Source organism: Myotis davidii, unplaced genomic scaffold (assembly GCF_000327345.1).
Source record: "Myotis davidii unplaced genomic scaffold, ASM32734v1 scaffold31, whole genome shotgun sequence".
Taxonomy (NCBI): Eukaryota; Metazoa; Chordata; class Mammalia; order Chiroptera; family Vespertilionidae; genus Myotis; species Myotis davidii.
Genome location: NW_006283639.1, coordinates 318,896 through 331,171, shown reverse-complemented (window position 1 = coordinate 331,171; position 12,276 = coordinate 318,896). Strand labels below are relative to the sequence as shown.

The 12,276-nt window shown below is 35.6% G+C and overlaps 1 pseudogene; it reads left to right on the top strand.

Annotated features, from left to right (window-relative positions):
• The first annotated feature begins 760 nt into the window (after positions 1-760).
• The window catches only part of LOC102772338, a 14,889-nt pseudogene continuing 3,373 nt past the window's right edge, over positions 761-12,276 (top strand).

Below are 12,276 nucleotides of genomic sequence, written 5' to 3'. Positions count from 1 at the left end.
GTTAGGGGTAATCAGGAAGGCAAGCAGAGGTGGTTAGAGGCAATCAAGCAGGCAGGCAGAGGCAGTTAGGGGCAATCAGGCAGGCAGGCAGGGGAGCGGTTAGGTGCCAGCAGTCCCAGACTGAGAGAGGGATGTCCCACTGCCAGTTTAGGCCTGGTACCTGTAGGATCGGGCCTAAACTGGCAGTGGGACATCCCCCAAGGGGTCCCTGATTGGAGAGGGTGCAAGCTGGGCTGAGGGAACCCCCCCACATGCACATATTTCATGCACCGGGGCACTAGTCTATAAATATAAAAGGCTATGTGACTGTCCAACTGTCTGACCTGTGGCTATGACATGCACCAGGGGGCAGACACTCAGTGCAGTAGCTGCTGAGCTTCAGTGACTTGGCAGCTGTGATTCTCAGGTAACACACCCAGAACCAAAGTGGAGGGAGCCCAATTCCAGAGTGGATCACCTGAGAATCACCCTCTTGCAATTGGGGAGATGTCAGAGAGCCAGTTTCAGCCCAATCCCCACAGGCCAGGCCGAGGGACCCCACCTGTGCATGAATCCATGCACCAGGCCTCTAGTACCTATCTGTCTATCTATCTATCTATCTATCTATTTATCTATCTATCACTAATATACAAATAGACCAAATGGCGGAACAACCAAACAACTAAACAACTGAACAACTGGTTGCTATGACATGTACTGACCACCAGGGGGTGAGCGCAGAACATGGTGGGTGTCAGCAGCAGGCAGCAGAGTGTGGAACATGGCGGTCATTGGCCACAGCAGATTGGTGGAACAGGTGAACGGGGTTGCCAGACCAAGGCAGAGCACTGGTCACTGCCATTGAGGCAAGCCTCTGGTGGTTACTGTGGTCTCGCCCAGTGCTCACACCCGCTGCCAGCACTGGCCCCGCTCGCGTCTGCTGTCAGTGCTGTCAGTGGGTGCAAGTGGTGACTTCTGGACCCGATCTCCCCTCAGGGCTTCTCCACCTCCCCCTGCTCTTGAAGCATTATGGTGCCAGCAGCTATCTCTCGCACCTGCTGCCAGCACCAGAGTTACTGCTCGCACCCACTGCCAGAGCTGGCACCACTTGCACCTGTAGCCGGCACCAGAGTTGCCGCTTGCTCATACCCACTGCCAGCACTCAGAACTGGTCCTGATCACTTGGCACCGTCAGTGGTTGTGAGCAGTGGCTGTAGGCCCCTATCACTCCTTAGGGCTTCTCTACCTCCCCCTGCTCCTGAGGGGCAATCAGGCAGCAGCCTCCATTTGCACCCACTGACGGCGCCAGCCCCACTCGCATCTGCTGCTGGTGTTGGCCCCAATCGCTTTGTGCCATCCGCATGTGGGAGCCGCAGTGGCAGGAGCAGAGCTGCTGGCAGACAGGCATTGGGGGCTGAAGCAGAAGGGGCCAGGAGAGGGCCCAGATAATGCGCTGAGACCCACCCTTGCGCCCACCACAGCCTCGCGGCCCACAGTTCCTTTCAAGGTGCATGAATTCATGCACTGGGGCTCTAGTATATATATATGATAGAAAGCCTAATACATATAAGATGTTATTTTTTAGAGAAGTTTTATGTTCACAGCAAACTTGAGTGGAAGGTATAGAGATTTCCCAAATGTCTCTTGCCCCAACTCATGCATGGCTACCCCCTTAATCAATATCTCCTACCAGAGTGGTACATTTGTTATAATAAATGAACCTACGTTGACACATCATTATCACTCAAGTCCATATTTTACATTAGGTTTGTTCTTGCTCTTGTACATTCTATGAGTTTGGAAAAATATATAATGATACATATCCACAATTTTAGTATCATACAGAAAACCTTCAGTACCCTAAATTCCTTTGTGCTCTGCCTGTCATTCCCCTTTATAATCAGGACATTGTTGATCTTTTTGTTGACTCTACTAGTGGCCTGGTGCACAGATTCGTGAACCAGTGGGGTCCCTCGGCCTGACCTGCACCCTCTCGCAATCTGGGACCCCTTATATATATATATAGTTAGCTTTGTCTTTTCTGGAAAGTCATATCATTGGACTCATACAGTATGTAGCCTTTTCAAATTGGCTAACCCTCTCGCAATCTGGGACCCCTTGGGGGATTTGGGATAGCAGGTTTTGGCCTGACCGCCACAGGCCCAATTCAGACAGGAGGGAGCCCAACCTTATGTGTTGAGCATCTGTCCCCTGGTGGTCAGTGCGAGTCATAGCAACTGGTCGACTGGTTGTTTAGTTGTTCGGTCACTTAGGCTTTTATATATAGAGATTCTGTATTTCTGTCACTACATAAACACATCTCCTACTGGGGATGTGCCCGCAACCCAGGTACATGCCCTTGACTGGAATCGAACCTGGGACCTTTCAGTCCGCAGGCCGACGCTCTATCCACTGAGCCAAACCGGTTTCGGCTCAAATTGGCTACTGTCACATAGTAATATGCATTGAAATTTCTTTTATATATTTCATTGCTTGATAGCTCCTTTCCATTTTTTGGATGTACCATAGCTCGTTTACTCATTCACTTACTAGAGAACATCTTAATTGCTTCAAAGTTTTAACAATTTTTCGATAAAGTTAACATATAAATATCCATGTTGACGTTTTTTTGTCTACAAATAAGATTTCAACTGACGTGGGTAAATGCCAAGGATTGAGATTGCTGGAGTGCATAAAAATACACTTGATGTTGTAAGAAACCACCAAACTGTGTTTTGAACTGGCAATACCATTTTTCATTTCCACCAGCAATGTGTGAGTGATCCTTTTGCTCCACGTCCTCGCCAGCATGTGGTGTTTTCAGTGTTGTGAATTTTGACATTTGTGATAGGTTTGTGGTAATTTTTCATTGTTATTTTAATTTGAATTTTGCTAATGACATATGATGTGAGTCATCTTCATCTGATTAGCTGCCATCTGTATATCTTCTTTGGTAAGGTGTCTGTTAATGTCTTTAGCCCATATTTTAATCGAGTTGTAGGCTTCCTCATTATAGAATTTTAAGTTCTAATAGGTTTAGAGAAGTTAAGACTAGAGGAAAGGCTTCTTTGATATAATGAAAGAAATTTAACACTAGCTGCCACAAGACTTGAAAAGAAAACTAAGCAGAAGTTGTGCTGTTAATGACCTAGAAAATAAGTTTTAGAAATTAATTTTTTACTGTAAAATAAATGGAAAGGCATTGAATGGTTTTAAATTAGGAGGGACATGATCACATTTGCATTTTGGGAAGAATTACTTTGAAGTGAGACTGAAATTACATGGTTTTACAATTAGAACAATTAGCGTAAAGTAAAACCATTATGAAGTTTATTATAATTCAGTTGAAAGTATATTTTTACCTTCAAATCTTTTCCCTTAAAATATTGAAACTACTGTTTATAGTTTTCTAGCATACAAATATCATCCTAAATAAAATTTCAAATCCTTACTGTGGTCTACAAGGCTATACATGATCTGTCACCATCATGCCAGTCATTATTTGAGTTCTTACTGTTTTTTCTTTGCTTTCCTCAGTTCCAGGCACCCGGGCTTCCTTTTCTTGCTTGAAACAAATGATGCACATTACACTTGATGGTCTGCGTTTGCTAAACATTCTATCTGCTTTGCTATTCTACCCAATTTCCACTTGTCTAGCTTCTCCACTCTTTCACTTTTACACAAATCTCATATTTAAACAAAGTCTTCTCTAAGTGTCATTGTTAAAAAACAAATCTCAATCACCCACAATGCCCATGTTCCTCTCTACTTCATTTTTCTATGTTATTGTCAAATTATATCTGTATTCTTTAAATATAGCACTTCCAAGATACTCATTATAAGTCATTTAACACAGTTGTCCTTTCTTCAATAATCTTATCTTGAGCTCCATAATTATATACCTCAAATTGTGCATGTCAATAAAAATTTCCAATTAAATCCTAAATATCCTCTAAATTTCGCTGTTGCATAACTTCCAATTTTATTTAAGCCAGTACTTGCCCCACAAACTTCATTTTGTCAAATTAACCTTCTATTATTTGTTAAAATACTATAGTTATTAAAAAAAGAAATATATATTTATATTTGGTGATGCATAAAGATATCCAAAGTAAATTGTTAAGTCAGTAATTTAGTTATCAGAGTTAATATATATTTATAAACTTGATTTTTATAAACAAAATAATAAATGCAAATATGCTTTTATAAATATTAAAAAATACTTTTCATAGTTTATCCTCTGGGAAACTGGTGCATATGAATAAAGAACTTTTAGTTGTAGTTCTCATACCTGTAATTGGTTTGTTTTTGTACTAAGCACATAGAATAATTTTACAACCTGATAAAGTATTAAAAAGATAAGTAAATAGAAAAGATTTTTCATCTGAAATTTAATGTAAGGAGAGATATTTGACACTGCAGGTTTTTGGAGCTTCATGTTCACAAGGTGGCTTTCCCATTATCAACATTTCTCCACCAGAAAAGAAAGCATATTACATTGTTGCCTTTTAGTATAAGGTATATCCCAAGTCCCGATATATTCCTTCATTTTACATGGATCTTTATTATACAAAGTTTTATAAAAATAGAATTATCTTTAGTATAAAAATGTGTCCAACCTTGCAAAATATATGGAATTATAAATGCTAAAGCTTCAGTATGTTACCTAGAAATTGAAATGATAAACACAGCACCATTTACTCTCCCACAGGACAAGATTAATTTCAATAGTGCTTCGCTTTAAACACCATCAGTATGTGCGAGATTAGTCATGTTTCAGTGAGATGCAGTATTGCAATGTTTGATACATATTAATGTCCTCACCGTTGTGGTTATTTATCTTCATATTTAAAAGTTGATGTACTCTTAGCATTGGTAATATGCTCTACGTATAAAATCTCCAATGATGCACAATGGAGCTATTATTTAATATGGGAACTACATTTTAGACTTATTTTATCCTGTACTGACGTAACATCTTTAAATGCTTTACAAAAAATGAGGATTGTTAAATATCTAACTTTATATATCTGATAAATGACAAACTCAAGAAAAGCAGAGGTACTAATGAGACTGAAAAATATCACTGTTTCATTGCTGAAGAAGCTGTTAATATATTGAATTTGCAAATACCACTTACTGATGGACATTTGGGTTGCTTCCAAATCTTTCTAAATTTGTCTTTAAAACTTAAAATATAAATACTTTTTGGTAATCTAACCACATTTGGATAAAAGTAAAATTTTACTTCAATTCTTCCACCATTTGTTTTCTCTTCAATTACCATCTAATAATGAAATCTCCACACATATTTATTTCCAAGTCAGACCACACTTCTGAACTTCAAATTTATATAACTACTACATAATTGAATTATCCATTGAATGTCTTATAAATGCCTCAAACAAACGTACCCAAAAGAGTGAGAACTTGTAACCTACCTTCTATTATCATTGTTCTTCCGTTAGTCCCAGTGGAAATCAGCGTCATTATTACACAATATTTTTATCAGACTATAAATTTTAAGATTCATTCCAGATGATTCTTTTACATCAAATTTTAATTATAGAAATTAACAGTTAGTCTTCCTCCTAAATTCCCCTAGAATCACCTACTTTTTTTCATTACTATTAACATCAAGTTTACATCTTTCTTCGTTTGTGTGAAAGAAATATTCTCCTACCATTTGATCTATATCAATGCTTACTTATCTTTATCATTGCATTGAGAGTCCTCTTTCAGAAACGCAAAACGTGTCTTTCAACTTTGCTTAAATCTTACAGGGACTCAATGTTGATTTTAGAAGATATTCCAAAATCATTAAAATATTCTATAGGATTTTTAAATTGCCAGGACTTGGCTTAACTTTACAGCCATTCCTACCACTTCCTTTTTATTATTGGCATCCATATTGTCATTCTTTCAGTTCTTAATCTTCATCTCTAAAAATAAGTTAAAAATCTCCCAAAGCCCTGGCAACCACCATTTTAATTTCTGTGTCTATACTTCAGCATCATTTCTGAAAAGAGTCTCTAGTAGTCTCTACAAAATTCTTACTCAGAAAGAAAATCTACTTTTTACACACAAACTATAACATAGCAGTTTTTGTCATTCTTGCTGTCCAGGTTTTCAATTCTACCTACAAACCCTTGCAAAGTAAGACACATTTATTTCTGACTAGATCCATTGTTATCAATTTTCACAATTTTAAATTGTATATATTAACTCATTAACTTTTTCCTTCCCAACATATGTTTCATATTTTATAAGTTTCCTTAAAGGCACTTCATAAAGAAATGCACAAATCAAAAGAACACAGCTTAATTACTTGCACACACCCATATAACCAGAACCTAAATCAAGAACTGCAACAACAGCACCCTATACTGTGAGTATCCTTCTCATCACCACTTATTCCAAAAGGGTATCCGCTATGCTGACTTTAACACAATGATTGATTTTTGCTTATCTTTTGAACGGTATATCAAAGAAAGCACATGACTTTTATGAATCTAATCTCCATTTTTTTCATACTATATTTTGAGTTTCATCCATCGTGTTACATGTGTATGTAACTTGTTCATGCTCATTGTCATGTAAGGGTTCACTGTACGAATATACTACATGTGTCTGTCCATTCAACTGTGGATGAAATTTGCATTATTTCCTGTTTGTGCTTCCTACAATGAGTTGCTACTCATATTTTTTTTGTTCATATATCATGGAAAATATCCATAAGAGATCTCTTGAATTGTAACAAAAAATGCAATTACTTCTTATGTAATATACATAAATTAAGCTCAAAAGAGGCTGTTAAGAAATTTACCACATTAGTTTAAAAATTACACTTTCACCAAAAGTGCATGAGCATTTTTTTGCTCCATATCTGACCAACACTTGTCTGTTTTAAAAAATGTAGTCATTCTCAAGGTGTGTTAAAGTATTGTATTTTGAATAAAACTTGCATTTTCATAATGACTAATTTAGTTGAATGCTGTTTCATATTTATTGGATTATAGATAAACTTTTCCGAGATGCCTTTTTTCTTATTTAGTCATTTGTCTTCTGCTTTTTGTCTTTTTGATATGAATTTTTCTTGGACCTACATATTGCAATATATTCACCCACTCTGTGTTTGGTCCTTGCATTGTCTTAATAGTGCATTATCATAAACAGAGTTTATTAACTTCAGTGTAACAGATCTATTTTTCCCAACTTCTGTCTTTTTCAGAAAATGTTTAGCTAACAAAGAGCTTGTGATGCGTTGCCTTTCATATTAGGTCTACTGTATAGTGAGTTTGTTAATGCTGACATTCAATATTTTCTTATGGCCGAAGCCGGTTTGGCTCAGTGGATAGAGCGTCGGCCTGTGGACTGAAAGGTCCCAGGTTCGATTCCGGTCAAGGGCATGTACCTGGGTTGTGGGCGCATCTCCAGTAGGGAGTGTGCAGGAGGCAGCTGATCGGTGTTTCTCTCTCATCGATGTTTCTAACTCTCTATCCCTCTCCCTTCCTCTCTGTAAAAAATCAATAAAATATATTAAAAAAATACTTTCTTATGGATATCCAATTATTCAGAACCAGTTTTTCAGAAAGATTATCTTTTTAATTTCAGAGTTTATGTCACCTTCATACTTAGAAATCATATGTCTGAAAGAAAAGCAAATCTGTAGAAATATTAGGAGGAAATGTTAGGTAGAGACAATTTAAAATCCAGTTGTGAGTACATTTTGACCCAATTTATATAAAAATGTGAACTATCCTACTCTTCACAAAAAGCGATCATTTTGTCACATAGAGTTATATCATAGTATTGATTTATTGTTAGTGTATGTATAACAACTTACCTTGGTTACTACATGTTTCTCAGTGTAGCATAATTTATCTATCCTCTTTGAAGTATAAGTTGTAACATTTTTATTGGAGTGAGTGTGTTTCAGATAAAAATAGAGTGTAGTTTTGCTTTTGGCATGACCCTGTCATTTGAGAAAACATTACATTTTAATGACATATAATTTAAAATGCCTCTAGGTGTGAGTTGAAAATATTTTTTAAAGTAATTACTTACCAGAGGTTGTCAGAGCACTTGTAGAGTATCAACCTTCTTCGGGGCAGATATGTGAGACTACTTAAATTGAATGAACACTTCTATCATTAATGTTTGATGGGAGACCATAGTGAAAAAGATGGATGCTTCTATAATTGACATCCTTAACATTTAGAGCTGAATAGTTAAATGCCAGAAACATAATTCTGAGTAAAATGTCAGGACCTAACTTAATAATATTTAATGAGGTAGTATGAAAGGAATGAATAGAAGTTATTTTATATTATTAAAATAAGCTTAATTATCCCCATATATCATTACAAACTTTTTATTCATATTATTATTTCTAAGAATAATGTGTCTGTAATACTCAGCTTCCACCAGTCCAGAGATATCAACCAGCCTTCTGATTCGCATGCTTATAAAATACTTCACTCGAAACGTAGACAGCAATTGTACTTGGTCAGCTAAATATTTTACTTTATTACAATTGGTACAGTATCTAATCTTGCTATATTTTGGTATTTTTTTTATTCTTGGTCAACAGATCAATTCTTTTCTCATTAAATGATATACCAAATAAAGTTAACTTATATTAGTAGAACTAGTAGGTATATACAAAAATAAAGACATATAATGCTAAAATAATATCCTTTAAAAGTTATTAAGAAAATTTAGCATTAATTAGCATGGTTGACAAATAACTGAATGATAGGTAACTATAGTACATACCAGTGTGGTTGCTTAATTTTTACTAATAATTCCTTGAAAATGAAGGACAAGTGTTTCAAATATAAGTGACTTCATCTTTAATTAATAATAAAATGGTGTTTTGAAGGGTATACATTAAATAAAAAAAACAAACAGGTTTTGGTGGGTATTTTAGGTGATACTTTTTACAAAATTGTTACTCACTATATATCCTGAGCTACAAGAAACTTGGGGCAGATTATAGTTCATCTGGTCATTTTGTTGAGTCTCAAATCTGCCATTATAATCTTAATTATCTCTATAAGAATAAAATAGGCTACAGGTGGTAGTCAAGCTTACACTTAACCATGCCCATCAATGTAAGGAAAGTTCTTGATGAGGATTCCTAGTTTAGGTAATGAATCATCTTCTCACTTTAGACTATACAGGAAAGACTTGTCAAGATTACCCATGGAATTTGAGACTATAGTGACAAATAGCATGAGGTAGTCCAAGATATCAGCTTGCATTGACTAGTTCTAAATAGTCATCTTTTCTACTTCTATCAAGGTTTACAAAACAGTTAAGTAATATTCTGAGAGTCAGTGTTTCCTTTAATAGTATTAGTATATTATATTAGTATATTATTTTTACAGTAATGTCTATCTAATTTAACACCAGAGAAACTTCCAGGGACTCCAGAGGTCAAAACCATTGGCGGGATAATTATTTTTTCACTCACATGAATATGTAGTAGATTTTCCAAAAGGCTGCAGAATGAGTGATATTGCCACAGACTGAATGCAAAAAAGACATATAAAGTCAGTTGCCTTCATTAAGCAATCATTAAGGAAATTTGCTGAAATATAAAACAGTCATTATTTTAACCTTCTTTTGTTTTAGAAGGAATGATTGTTTTAATAAAGTATGTTATTTATGCAATGGGTCTATTATTGTTATTTAGCGAGTTAATATTTTTCTGATTTAGTTACTAATATAAATGTTAATACATCTACCATATGAATAAAAATACTTTGGACACTCAATACTAAGATTGTGAAGAGCTCCTAAGAGCAAATAATTTGAGAACAACTATTTTATAGCATCATTAATGATTGCATCATTATTATTATTATAATTGTTATCGGTATTTCAAGTATCTTCTCCCTACCTCTGCAATATTGGAGAGCTAGTATTTTTTCTTAGGATGTTCAAATACTTCCTTACTATAGGAAGTATGATAACTAGGGTTTCCAACTCCTTTACATTTCTAGAAAAATCCTACACTGCAAATGGTCCCTATAATTCATGGAATATTCTATATTTTTAGCCCAATTAGTTGTATCATTTAATTACACAAGAAAACTACTCATGTATAGTACTTTACCAAAACATTTCCCAGTGTCAACAAAATGCCAATCAGGATATTATTTTTCCCTTTTCTGTACGCAAATTTTGGGCAAAGGAAATGCTGTCTCATTGCATATGCAAAACATAGTACATTTTCTGGAAAGAGTACCTGCTCAAGTATTTGATGAGTTAATAAATGGCACTTTTGGCAGAAATATATGCACATTTGACTATTAGTTTTCAGTTATTCTGAATTTGTTAACCTCATGTAGGTCAGATTTACACTATTGCACTATTCTTTTTTTTTTTTACATCATCTTGTTTTATTTGTGTTTCTATTTAAAGACATATTAGTTAATATATATTACCTATTTATTAACATTGAATTCATGGCCTACAGTGCTAGAGCTCATTCCTTAAGGAAGCTTATCTAACAGATACATTATTTCCATAAGGCGTAGCCCAGATGAGTGTTGGGGTCCAGTCCCAGCAGGTCCAGGGGTTCCCAAAGGTGTGGAGGGAATTGGCAAAGAAGAAATGACGCAGAGGCAGCATTCAGTTGACCAGCATGGTTGGGTTCTCTCGCCTGGTTCTATCCAGGCTCTCCAGCCAGGTTCTGTCTGCACTATTCTTTTAAAAGACATGTCTGTATCTGTCATTTCCCTTACCACTTCAATGTATTAATCACCTATACAAAAATAATTTTCAAAATTTAAATGAGTATTTCAAATCATTAAAATAATTTTGTTACCTTATTACCTTCTAAAGGAAGTAAACATTTCTTTGTATGACATTCAAAGTATTTTATTATCTGGTTAAATTTAACCCTCATAATATACAGTTTTGTTTATAATCCTTTATATTCTAGTAATTCTATAACACTTAATTTGAACTGACTTTAACCATCCTTGTTGGGTCTAAATGTACATGTGTTGGATGAATCTATATATATAAAAGCCTAAGCGACCAGCCTGCAGGGATCAGGCCTAAACTGGCTCTCTGATATCCCCCAAGGGGTCCCAGATTGCAAGAGGGTGCAGGCCAGGCCAAGGGACCTCACTGGTGCACACATCCGTGCACTGGGCCTCTAGTTTTATAATAATATGGCTTAATCAAATGTTGTTATATACTTTTTTGTTATATACTATTTTGTTTTATCTTCTCTATATAGTGCATTTTACCTAGGTTTTGAATTTACAATGAAATAAATCAAGAATGAGAAAGTTAAATCATATTTTAGTTTCTTATTACTGCTAATCTTTCAGTGAATGTAAAGTCCTTAACATGTAACTTCTATATGTACATAACTTCTGTATTGGTCCTTTCATTTGTTATTTATATAATACTAGAGGCCTGGTGCATGGATTTGTGCAGCCATGGGGTCCCTTGGTCTGGCCTGCGAAGATTGAGCCAAAACCGATCTCTGGGTCCAGGGTGCAGGTGAAGCAGATTCGGGGCCACTAGTGCCCCAGCAGCAACCTAACCCAGGGTCAGTTCCGTGGGGAATCAGGCTCCCTCCTCTACTGATCAGAGTGTCTGCCCCCTGGTGGTCATTGTGCATCACAGCAACCAGGCAAATGGTCAAATAGTCAGATGATCACTTAGGCTTTTATATTGAGAGTTATTAATTTTGTTAATTAGGAGAATAACTAAATAATTTATTATCCCATCCATATATTTTCATTAAATTTCTAATAATTTTATATCCCAAATGGTTTCCAACCTTTTTAAGAACATTGAAAGCTGGTACAATGCAATCCCTTTTTTATTAGAATACCTAGCCAGAGAGAGGTGAAATTGATTATAGTTGTACTAATTTTATTCAATGACAATTTAAATGTCTGAACTTTATTATATGATGCCAAAAAATAGTATTCACTTTGAAATTTAAACTTAAATTCTATGAAGTCAGATTTGTTGTTTTATTAATTCATTGCCTTTGTTTTCTTAGCAACCATTTTTAATTGGGAATATTGGGAAGATGTTTTATAAAATGTTTGACTGACTCCTGTTGCTATGTTTTATGGAAGTTAGGTTTTTATGATTTGCATGGCATCAATAAGTGTGATTTAAAATATCACAATGATATAGTTAGCATATTATAACTTTTCTTAGGAAAGTATACCAAATAAGAATATTTAATTTTATACACACAGCGTGTTTTCCCTCTTTGCCTAGTTCCTCCCTAATCCATTTGAAAACATGTGACTT